Below are 12,420 nucleotides of genomic sequence, written 5' to 3' on the forward strand. Positions count from 1 at the left end.
TTCCTGTGAGTAGAAGCATCATGCAGTTCTAGAATGTGCACTATTGGGTGGGGGAAGGAGGGAAGGTGGTGTGACAAAGCCAGATTCAGATTAATAGGCTGACTCACTGGCCAACTGCCATGTACCCACCTGTTAGATTTGCTCAAATGTCCCTAGAAATGCTATGGTTGGGTAAAGTTGTATTTATCAGAACTCCTTTGGGGGAAAGCTAGATGTCATTGGTAGGAATATAATGGGAGTGGGAAACTTAAGGGATATACTTAAGTAATAACAAGCATATTAAATTGCTTTGTAATAAAGGACTTTTGGAGAAGGGCAGGGCTTCAGTTTTGCTGAATGGGGGTTGTGAGTTTGAGGCTGGAGCAGGATTTGGGGGAACCATAGAGGGAAGGAGGAGGCTACCTTGTACCTGCCTTCCTTACCCTACCCAGCAGTGCATGAGCTCACCTCTTCAATACAGCTGTAAACATGTTTAAAGAGAATTGATCTGGAGGGGGTGTAAACTATTAGTGTTGGGTTCTTCACCCAGCCCTATTTGGGCCTGTTCCTGGCTCCACAGCTTTGTACCTTTTTTAGAAAGTACATTTTACTGATTTTGCTCTTACAGTTGTCCCATTTTTTTATCTCCTTTATTCCCCTCTGCCCTACACCCCACCTCCCACCAGCATCACCCACTTTAGTTCACGTCCATGGGTGGTACATGTAAGTTTTTTGGCTTCTCCATTTCCTATACGATTCTTAACCTCCCCCTGTCTATTTTGTGCCTAACATTTATTCTTCTTATTCTCTGTACCTTTCTCCCATTTGCCCCCCTCCACCTCCCCGCTGACAACTCTCCACGTGATGTCTATTTTTGTGAATCTGTTCCTGTTCTACTTGTTTGCTTAGTTTGTTTTTGTATTTGTTTAGGTTCAGTTGTTGATAGTTGTGAGTTGTCATTTTACTTTTTATAGTTTTGATCTTTTTGTTAGATAAGTCCCTTTAACATTTCATACAATAAGGGCTTAGTGATGACGAACTCCTTTGATTTGACCTTACCTGGGAAGCACTTTATCTGCCCTTCCATTCTAAATGATAGCTTTGCTGGATACAGTAATCTTGGATGTAGATCCTTGCCTTTCATGACTTGGAATACTTCTTCCTAGTCCCATTTCTTTTGAGAAATCAGCTGACAGTCTTATGGGAACTCCTTTGTAGGTAACTGTGTCCTTTTCTCTTGCTGCTTTTAAGATTCTCTCCTTATCTTTAATCTTGGGTAATGTAATTATGATGTGCCTTGGTGTGTGCTTCCTTGGGTCCAGTTTCTTTGGGACTCTCTGAGGTTCCTGGACTTTCTGGAAATCTATTTCCTTTGCCAGATTAAGGAAGTTCTCCTTCATTATTTTTTAAAATAAGTTTTCAATTTCTTGCTCTTCCTCTTCTCCTTCTGGCACCCTTATGATTCAGATGTTGGAACATTTGAAGTTGTCCCGGAGGTTCCTAAGCTTCTCCTCATTGTTTTGATTTCTTGCTTCTTCATTCTTTTTTGGTTGACTGTTTATTTCTTTCTTCTGCTCCAAATCATTGATTTGAGTCCTGGTTTCCTTCCCTTCACTGTTGGTTACCTGTATATTTTTCTTTATTTCACTTTGCATAGCCTTTACTTTTTCCTCTATTTTACTACCATATTCAACCATTTCTGTGATCACCTTGATTACCAGTGTTTTGAACTCTGCATCTGTTAGGTTGGCTATCTCTTCATCATTTAGTTGTATTTTTTTCTGGAGTTTTAATCTGTTCTTTCATTTGGGCCATATTTTTTTTTTTGTCTCAGTGTACCTGTTACATAATAAGGGGTGGAGCCTTAGGTATTCACCAGGGCAGGGCAACCCACATCTCTGCATTGTGTTGCTGAATGTGGGGGAGGGGTCTGAGAGGGAACAGTGCCTCTTGCTCAGCTCTCGGCTGGCTTTCAGTCACTTCCCTTGCTACCGACAAGCAAATTTGGCCCTTCTGGTGCTGATTTCCAGGTTTGTGGGCTTGTGTACCTTCTAGGGCACTGTGGGTCTCTCCAGTGAAGTGTCCTTGAGGCTGGGAGTTTGTCCTGCTGCCTCAACTCACACAGATTTTTACAGCCAGAGGTTTGAGGCTTTCTTTTCCCAGCGCTGGAACCCTGGGTTGCATGAACTTTCTCGTCCCCCAGTTGTTCCTCCCAGTTTATCTGCATGTATATCTGGGACCACTGGTTCCACCAGCTGCCACCTCACCTGCCTCGTCCTCCAGCCACCATCTTGCCATGTGTCTCTGCCCCTCCTACCAGTTTGAATGAATATTTCTTCTTTAAGTCCTTGGTTGTTGGACTTCCATAGAGTTTGATTTTCTGGCAGTTCTGGTTGGGGTTTTTTTTGTTCTTAAATTTGTTATTGTCCTTCTTTTGGTTGTGTGAAGAGGCAAAGTGTATCTACCTACACCTCCACCTTGTCTGTAAGTCCCACAGCTTGTTTTTCACTAGCCTCTTAATATAAAGGGATGGTCACAGAGCATCCATTTGAGGTATGACTTCTTACCAGGAAGCCATTTTCTGAGGGGTTCACCACCCCTCCACCAAACCCTGTGGTTCTCTCCTCTTAACAGCAGCACAGCACTTACCATACAGTATGATGACATTCTGGTTACTTGTAGTGTGACGATGCTCTGTTCCCTAGACTGAACTACTGAAAGGTGTTTTTGGGGTGATGATGGGACAGGGCAGTGGAATATATCTCCATGATCCACCATGGATGGCACTTGGCTCAGAGAGTCATTCAATAGACTGAAATGAATGAATGAATGAGTGAGTGAATGGGTGCTTGATCATTATGGAGTTGGACTTCCTTTCCCTCACTGTGCTGTCATTTTTCTGATATTACCAGTCAGGACTATTAGGAACTGTAACTTTCTTCTAGCTCATGGACACTGTAGGAGCTCAAGTATGAGCCCAAGTTCAATTCAGATCTTTTAAATTAAATTAAGTAAAAATTATTTGGCACTAGATATACAAAAATGCATTTCCTGCCCTCCAGTTTCTGGTATGAAATACAGATACACACCTCCAGAAAGAAGGCTGTAACAATAATGGAGATAGGGATTAGTGTTATGTTAGAAGTTAAAATCAATATGTTTTAAGAGTAAGAGAAAAAGGTTAATCCCAGTTGAGAGGATGTAGGAAGCCTTCTTAGATTGATTTTATTTTTAAAAACTATTATGGAAAATTTCAAACACATACAAAAGTAGAGAGAATAGTATAATGAATCTATTGGCTAGCTTCAAGATTATCAACCAAGTTCTTATCTACCATATTTTAAAAATATAATCAAAATAGTGTATCAGAGCTAAAATAATTACTGTTACTTAATGGCTATCAGTGCACATATTTCTCTAACTGTCAAAATGGACTTTTGTAGTTGGTTTGTTTGAATCAGGATCCAAACAAAATCTATACATTACATTTAACTGGTATATTTCTTAAAGTCTCTTTGAATCTGTATCCACCCCCACCTTTTTTCTTATGCTGTTAATTTGTTGAGAAGAAACCAGGTCATTTGTCCTGTAGAATGGCCTACATTCTGGATTTGTCTAATTGAATCCTTGTGGATATCCCTCTGTCCTCTGCATTTCCTGAAATCTGGTAGTTAAAGTTCATTTCTTTTGGGAGGAATATTTATAGATGGGGCTTTGTACTTCCTATTGCATCTTGAAGGAGATATACAATGTTTAGTTGCCCTACTTTTATTAACTTAATCAGCCCGATGCATCCATTTCAAGTCTATTATAATAGTTCCCTCTCAGCCCTTCTTTACTGGTTTTAGCCTCCACTGATGATTCTCCATTAGATCTCTTTGTTTTATTAGTGATTTCAAAATGGTGGTTTTCTAATTCTATCATTCCTTATGAATTTATTAGCTGGAATTCTCCAATAAAGAAGGTATTTCCTTTTGGTTGGTATGAAAAGATTGGATAAATGTTTGATTCTTCATTTGTCATTTTCAGAATAATAAGCTAGTTCCTTAGCAACCCTGGGAAGGTTGAATTTAAACATGACCTTGAAAGATAAGAATGTTTTCTGCTAGTGTCTATGGGAGGAAGGGTCTTTTTTTTTTTTTTAACTGCATGCGATGGATTTTTTTTCTGAAAATGTGAAATTTTCCTAGATTTAAAAAAATTTTTTATTGTTATTCACTTACAGTTGTCTGCCTTTTCTCCCCATCCCTCCACCCCACTCCAGCCAAATCCACTCCTTCCCCCCACCTCCACCCTCCCCCTTGATTTTGTCCATGTGTCCTTTATAGTAGTTCCTGTAATTCCCCCTCCCCGCTGTCCCCTCTGGATATTGTTAGGCTGAAGAGCATTATGCTAAGTGAAATAAGCCAGGTGGTGAGGGACAAATACCATATGAGGAAGGTTCTTTTAAGAAGGGGAAACAGCTTGAGCAATGGCTCAAAAGCAGAAGTATACAGGGTGTTTAGAGAACGGCAGAGGTTGGTGGTAAGTGCAACCAGAGGCCTTTCAAATATGAACCTTGAGTGTGGTATGGTGGGAAAAGCAGGTGAAAAGTCAGGACTGCTGGTTCTACTTCCAGCTCTGTCACCCTCTCAAACATGACCTTGAAAAAATGGCTTTTATATTTCTAGAACAGTGGTTTTTAATCTTTTCTGGCTATAATCCACATTAATAAGTATAGTTTTACACTGTGACCCAGTATATACATGCATATATATAAAACAAACAAAAATTTCAAACTCCAACTTACACTTATATAAACAATGTATGTGGATATTCTATTCCATCCTATCCTATCCTGTCCTATCCTATTCCATTCCAAAAAATGTTGGTCATGACTACTGGATTGATCTCTGACTCACAAATGGGCTACAACCCTTGTTTGGATGGTTCCTGGGGCTCTTTTCCAGCTCCAGTTCCCTTTGTTCCATCCCTGGTATTGGTGACAACCTGAGGCTGGACCAGGCACTTGGGAAGAGGGATGTGAGAAGGGAAACTGATCATTTACAGGAGACTTCTGAGCTAAACAAGAGGCAGAAGCCAGGCCAAACTCAGAGCCTCCACCCTGGTCCAGCCATCTCACCATTACCTTGAGAGGTCTGAGCTCCTGGGCCACTGCTCCCCTTTCATCAGGCACCTGCTAGCCCCTGTTTCCATAACATGCTGGATTGGCCACACCAAACCCTACATTCTCTCAGAGGCCTGCTCCCTGTTGATTGTATCAACTTTGGAAGGCCCTCAAATTTATTTCTAAACAAAGCCCCAGGCAGGTGCTAACCTACCAGGAGGCAATTGGGAAGGTCAAGGTAAAATGGAGAGTCCTGGGCATGAGAATACCTGGGGCCTATTTCCACCTGAGACACAGAATTAGCATGTAGCCTGGACCATGGTCCCTATCTGCCAATGCCTTGCTTTCCTCATCCCTTAGAGAAGATAAATTCCCTCATCATAAAGCAGATGGTAGGAGAATCAATACTTCATTATTTTTTATGGCTGAATAATATTCCATTTTGTAGATATACCATATTTGTTTTATCCATTCATCAGTTGGTGGACATTTGAATTGTTTCCACTTTTCGGTTATTATGAATAATGCTGCTAAGAACATTCATGTGCAAATTTTTATGTGAACATATATTTTTAGTTCTCTTATATATATACCCAGAAGTGGAATCGCTGAACCATATGGTTAACTCTATGTTAAACATTCTGAGAAACTGTCAAACTGTTTTTCAAAGTGGTTGTGCCATTTTTCAATTCTACTAGCAGTGCACAGGGTTCCAATTTCTCCACATTCTCGTTAACACTTGTTTTCTTTTTATTTTAGTCATCCTAGTTGGTGTGAAGTGGTATTTCATTATGGCTTTGATTTGCATTTTCTGGATGACTAATGATGTCTCCTTTCATGAGCTTATTGGCCATTTGTAAATCTTCTTTAAAAAAAAAAGATTTTATTTATTCATTTTTAAAGAGAGGAGAAGGGAGGGAGAAAAACTTCAATCAGTTGCCTCTCAAAGGTGCCCCAACCGGGGACAGGGCCTGCAATACAGGCATGCGTCCTGACTGGGAATTGAACCGGCAACCTCTCACTTTGCAGGATGATGCTTAACCAGCTGAGCCATGCTGATCAGGGCTGGATATATTCTTTGCCCATTTAAAATATGGGTTATTTGTCTTTTGTTGTTGTTGTGTTGTGGGGGTTCTTTAAATATTCTAGATAAAATGTTTTTTTATCACTTATATGATTTGCATATTGTTTCTCCCATTTCATGGGTTGTCTTTTTACTTTCTTGATAGTATCCTTAGAGGCACAAAACTCTTAATTTTTGATCAAGTCTAGTTTATCTATTTTTTCTTTTGTCACATGTGCTTTTGGTATCATATCTGAGAAACCATAACTTAGTGTAAGGTCATAATGATTTACATCTATGTATTTGCCTGAAAGTTTTATAGTTTTAACTTTTACATTTAGATCTGTGATCTATTTTGGGTAAGTTTTTGTGTATGGTATAAGGTAGAGGTCCAAATTCATTCTTTTGCATATGGATATACAGTTTTCCAGCACCATATGTTAAATACCTCTATTTTTAATGTCTCTTTTTCTGTAGGCAGCTGCTCCCAACCCCAGCCCCTCTGCTGCCTTGGAACAGATCACCACTGCAAGAGAGGGAGCTGCTACTGTGATGCATTCTGCCATGTGGTACCTGACTGCTGCCCAGACCACCATGCCCTTTGCAACCCTGATAATTCACATGCAGGCTCTTTTCAATTCCCGGCAGAGCTGGATGCTGTGACTGACAGAGGCAAGCCCCTCATATGTACTTCAGGCCAAGGCCAGGATGTAAATGCCTGAGGTCCCTAACAAGCCTGAGGTCCTTGCATTCTGTCCATTTTATGTTAAAATTGCCTACACATTCCTTCCAGCTTTGTTTCCTCACTGCTCCTTACCACCTGCTGTCCCCTCTGGGCCACTTTTCCAGGTCCCACATGGAGAGGTTAAGCTGTTGGTGTTTGGGGATCAGGGCAGAGAATAGGGTGGTTGGGTTCTACCTAACTGTTCCACCTTCTCTTGCACTGTATCTGCCTCTTGACTGTCCCATGTAGACTTTTGAGGACGGACAGGAGTTTGCAGAGAGCTGCAGAGGATGCTGGGCAGTAGCAGGGGGATGGAAGGCAGGGACAAGCACAGGAGCTTTCATTCCACATTTCTCAGCTTCTCAGAATACCAAGATGGTGCTGCAGATGGTGTTGAGAGTGGAGAATGCACCAAGCACTGCCAGAATCAATGTTGACAGGATGCAGAGTATGGTGAGTGCCCTAGAGATACTCCCAGAAAGGGTGGTGGCAACCTGCTCCTGCCTCCCTGGCTTTCAGGCCCAAAAGTCAGGGAGCAATTGCCAAAGTCAGGAAAGAGACCTGATCTGGGGCAGAACTCCATCGCAGCCATGGTTTTAGGGCTAGAAGCCGGGGTTTCTACCCATGGACTCTGACTCTTGGATTTCATATAGTTTTCATGTGTCATGAAATATTATTCTTCTTTTGACCTTTTTCAACCTCTTAAACATGTTAAAAAAATTTAGGTTCATTTGTTGATAATTGTGAGTTTGTTGTCATTTTACTGTTCATAGTTTTGATCTTCCTTTTCTTAGATAAGTCCCTTTAACATTTCATATAATAATGGCTTGGTGATGATGAACTCTTTTAACTTGACCTTATCTGAGAAGCACTTTATCTGCCCTTCCATTCTAAATGATAGTTTTGCTGGACAGGGCAATCTTGGATGTAGGTAGGTCCTTGCCTTTCATGACATTGAATACTTCTTTCCAGCCCCTTCTTGCCTGCAAGGTTTCTTTGAGAAATCAGCTGACAGTCTTATGGGAACTCCTTTGTAGGTAACTCTCTCCTTTCCTCTTGCTGCTTTTTAAGATTCTCTCTTTATCTTTAATCTTGGGTAACTTAATAATGATGTGCCTTGATGTGTTCCTCTTTGGGTCCAACTTCTTTGGGACTCTCTGAGCTTCCTGGACTTCCAGGAAGTCTATTTCCTTCACCAGATTTCACCAGAAGGGAAGTTTTCCTTCATTATTTGTTTTCAGTTTCTTGCTGTTGTTCTTCTCCTTCTGGAACCCTATAATTCGGATATTGGAATGCTTCAAGTTGTCCCAGAGGTTCGTAAGTGTCTCTTCACTTTTTTGAATTCTTTTTTCTTCATTCTGTTCCGGTTGGATGTTTATTTCTTCCTTTTGTTCCAAATCATTGATTTGAGTCCTGGTTTCCTTCCTGTCACTGTTGGTTCCCTGAATATTTTGCTGTATTTCATTTTGGGTATCTTTCATTTGTTCTTTCATTTTTCAACCAAGCTCAATCAGTTCCATGAGCATTTTGATTATCAGAGCTTTAAATTCTTCATCAGATAGGTGGGCTATCTCCTCATTGCTTAGCTCTCTTTCTGAAGTTTTGCTCTGTTCTTTCGTTTTGGCCCTATTTCTTTGTCTCAGGGCCCCCGTTAAGTTGTAAGGGGGCAGGGCCTTAGGTATTCACCAAGGCAGGGCAACCCTCTTTGCTGCACTGAGGGGCTGACTGTGGGGAGGGACCAGAGAGGGAACAATGCAACTCACCTGTTCAGCTCTAGCCCACTGTCCAACAAATTCTCATGTGACACTGGGGGTTTCTCCCACTGTAGCAAACACCATAGTCCACAGTCAGCTCTGAGTCTGTTTCCCATTCAGTCAGCCCCGGATTTGCTGTCCACCACCTCACCACAGCCAGCCCCATCTGCATGACCCACTACTTTGCCTTGGGTTCTCTCCAGTCTGGTTGGTCTGGTTGACTGTTTTTTTAATTTCTTGGTTTTCGGTTTTCGGAGTTCCATGCAGTTTGATTTTCTGGCACTTCTGGTTGTTTATTGATTTTAGATTGGTTATTATCCTCCTTTTGTTTGTGTGAGGGAGTGAAGGGTTTCTACCTATGCCTCCACCTTGGCCAGAACTCTAAATGTAACAAAATTATTAACTTATTAACTATACAAAAAACAGGCAGCAAGACAGATTTGGCTCATAGACTGTACTTTGCTGCTTTCTGCCCAAATCATCTTCTGTTCTTTACTTTTCTTCTGAGTCCTGGCTTCAGCTCTGACCTTTTCAGAGCTCTTTGCCTAGCACTGGAGGTAAAGCCTTGGGCCCCATCCTAGCATATGATGACTCTGAGAAGAGAGAAAGGCAGCATAATGCAATGGAAAGAGCCTGGAGCCTGTCCACGTAGACCTGGGTTCAAGTCCTGGTTCCATCACTTATTACTTGGGTGACTTCCTGCAACTCCTTTAGCCTTTTTCAGCCTCCCTTTCCTCATTGGTCCCCAGACTTTTTGGCACCAGGGACCAGTTTCATGGAAGGCAATTTTTCCATGGACTGTGGTGGGAGGGGTGTGGTTTGGGGATGATTCAAGAGCATTACAATTATTGTGAACTTTTTTTCTATTACTATTACATTGTAATATATAATGAAATAATTATACAACTCACCATAATGCAGGATCAGTGGGAGTCCTTAGCTTGTTTTCCTGCAACTAGATGGTTCCATCTGGGGTCACGGGAAACAGTGACACCCAAAGTGTGTTGCTTATGTTCAGTCTACTCTAGAATCTCGTTTTGGTTGCTGTCACTGCAGAAAACTCTGCTTCTCAAAGACAGGATGTTGGAAATGGAAGCAGGCTTTTCAGTGCTTTTGTGGCAATCTCAGGATATTCCACCTCGACTTTAACCTAGAACGTAGAGATTTGAAGTTGTCTCAGACATACTTTTAGGACCACCATCATTTGTGATCTGAAGCAGTTGAAGCAGTCCTCTTCTAGCACCTGGCTTATTCACAAATGTGTCACAGATCCATTCCTTCCTTCCCAGTTCAGGAGTCTTTTGTGGTTGGGAAGAAAAGCTCAAAGTCTTTTGAAAGCTGAGACAGGGGATCATGCACCAGCTGGGAGAAAGAAGGCCCTGGATCAGTCTCTTTCAAAATCTCTGCTAATGTTTGAAACATGTCAAAAGTCCCAATGTTCACTTGTTGCCCCATAATTCCAGTTTGGCTTTGAATGCAGCCACTTTATCTGCCAACTTGAACACAGTTTTTGTTGTCCCCTGAAGTAACAGATTGAGTGTGTTGAGCAGGTTGAATATGTCATCTAAGTAAGCAAGTTTTGCAACCCATTCTGTGTCACTGAAATGTGCTGCCAGTGGTGACTGTTTTTCTAAAAGAAATCTCTGGAGCGGCTCTCGTAACTCAGAAACTCTGGCCAGCAATCTCCCTTTAGAAAGCCCTCTCACCTCTGTGTATAAGAGAAGACGTGTGTGCTCCGTGTCCATCTCCTTACAGAGCTGCGTGAACAGACGTGAGTTAAGGGCATGTACTTTAATGTGGTTGCTAATTTTAATCACATCCTGCAAAATGTTGTTAAGTTCAGGCGACCTTTTTTGACTAGCCAGCATTTCTCTATGGATGACACAGTGCACAGACTCACATTCAAAAGCGACCACTTTGACCCGAGTAGTAAAACCAGAAAGCTTTCCAGTCATGGCAGCTGCTCCGTCCATGCACATACCAACACAAAATGACCAATTCAGTTTTCCTGATATGTAGTCATTCAAAGACTTGAATAGTTCTGCAGCTGTGGTGTTGGTTGGCAACAAAAATGTGCATTAAATATGCTCATGCACATCTTCCTGAAAAATATATCACACAAAAACAATCATTGTTGCCCTGTTGTCAGCATCAGTAGACTTGTCAACCTGGATTGCATATCACGGTGACTCATTAGTCCTCTCTAACAATTGTGCCTCAGTACCCTCTGCTATTTCATCAATTCGTCTAGTTATGGTGCTAGCTGAAAGAGGAGCATGTGCCACCTTTGGAATGGGAGCTCCTAAAAACTCATGACAAATATCCTTAGCAGCAGGCAGGATCAACTCTTCGCTAATAGTAAAGGGCTTCTTAGCCTTAGCAAGGTGGTTAGCCACTAAAAATTATGCTGTCAGTGCAGACACATTTGATGAAGTGGTGGCCTTCAATAATTGCTTCTGTTCTTCATGTTCATGTTTTTTTTTTTTTCTTTTGAAAAACTCCAAAGGCTTGTCTTTTAATGCAGAGTGCTTGGTCTGCAAGTGGCAGAGCAGTTTTGAAGGTTTCATGACTACGTTGGATAGCTGGTTGCCACATACTATACAAAGCAGGCTTGGAGAAGGTGATTCACCTGTTGCAAGGAGCCCATAATTTAAGTAGGACTCTTGGTATTTTCTTTTAAATGCAGCTTTCTTTTTTCTGGCAGTCTTAGAGTCTTCTGCTGTCTCCTCATTGGGTCTCTCCCACTTTTCAAAGAAGCTCTCCAGTGATGTTTGTTTTTTGCAAATTTTGGCTAGGGTTAGCATGTGGGCTTACCAAAACTGTCACTGAGACAAGTGCACAGTGTGAGAAAGAGGTGCAGATGGAAATGATAAATAAAATAATGGGTGGGCCACGTGCAGACTAAAATAAGTGTCAGATTCTGACTTAAAGCCTGCCACCAGATGCAGCTGTACAATTGAAGTACATCAACTCATTTACCATTTATAAAGCCTGCCACCAGATGCAGCTTAATTGTCACTTATCACTCACTGATAGGGTTTTGATATGAGTCTGTAAGCAATTGATTTATTATCATCTCTGTGCAGCCAAACCTCTCTGCTAATCATAATCTGTATCTGCAGCCGCTCCCCAGGGCTAGTCACAACCTGAGCTTCACCTAAGATAGACTATCAGGTATTAGAGTCTCATAAAGAGCATGCAACCTAGATCCCTTGCATGCGCAGTTCACGGTAGGGTTAGCACTACTATGAGAATCTAATGCTGCTCTTGATCTGACAGGAGGTGGTAATGCAAGCAATGGGGAGCAGCTGTAAATACAGATGGAGCTTAGGTTGCTCCTCCTCCACTCACTTCCTGTTGTGCTGCCTGGTTCCTAACAGGCCACAGACCTGTACTGGTCTAACTGAGATAGAAAGAACAGGCCTTCACTTTCTTCTCACTTAGGTCCAGCGATCTCTCCAAACCAGCCTCCCAGGGATGTCCCTCTCCATCTCCGTGAAGGGAGTCAGGGAGAAAGCCTCACACCTCTCCTGAAGCTCCTTCCCAGGGCCATGGAACAGAATTCACCCTGCCCACCTGGACCTGCTGGGCACAGTGGTCCTTGTCTCTCAGCTGCCATCCTGTGTGCTTCCACAGTGGTCCCACCAGAGGAAAATGGAAATCTGCAATTGTAAACACATTTAAATCTGCATAGAATCAGCCATACAAATTAAAATACATATATTTGGCTCATGGTGTTCGTTATTTTGTGATGGTTACAGCGAATCATGCAAACCTTTCTTTAAAGTAGAAA

This window comes from Desmodus rotundus, chromosome 2 (genome assembly GCF_022682495.2).
Source record: "Desmodus rotundus isolate HL8 chromosome 2, HLdesRot8A.1, whole genome shotgun sequence".
Taxonomy (NCBI): domain Eukaryota; kingdom Metazoa; phylum Chordata; class Mammalia; order Chiroptera; family Phyllostomidae; genus Desmodus; species Desmodus rotundus.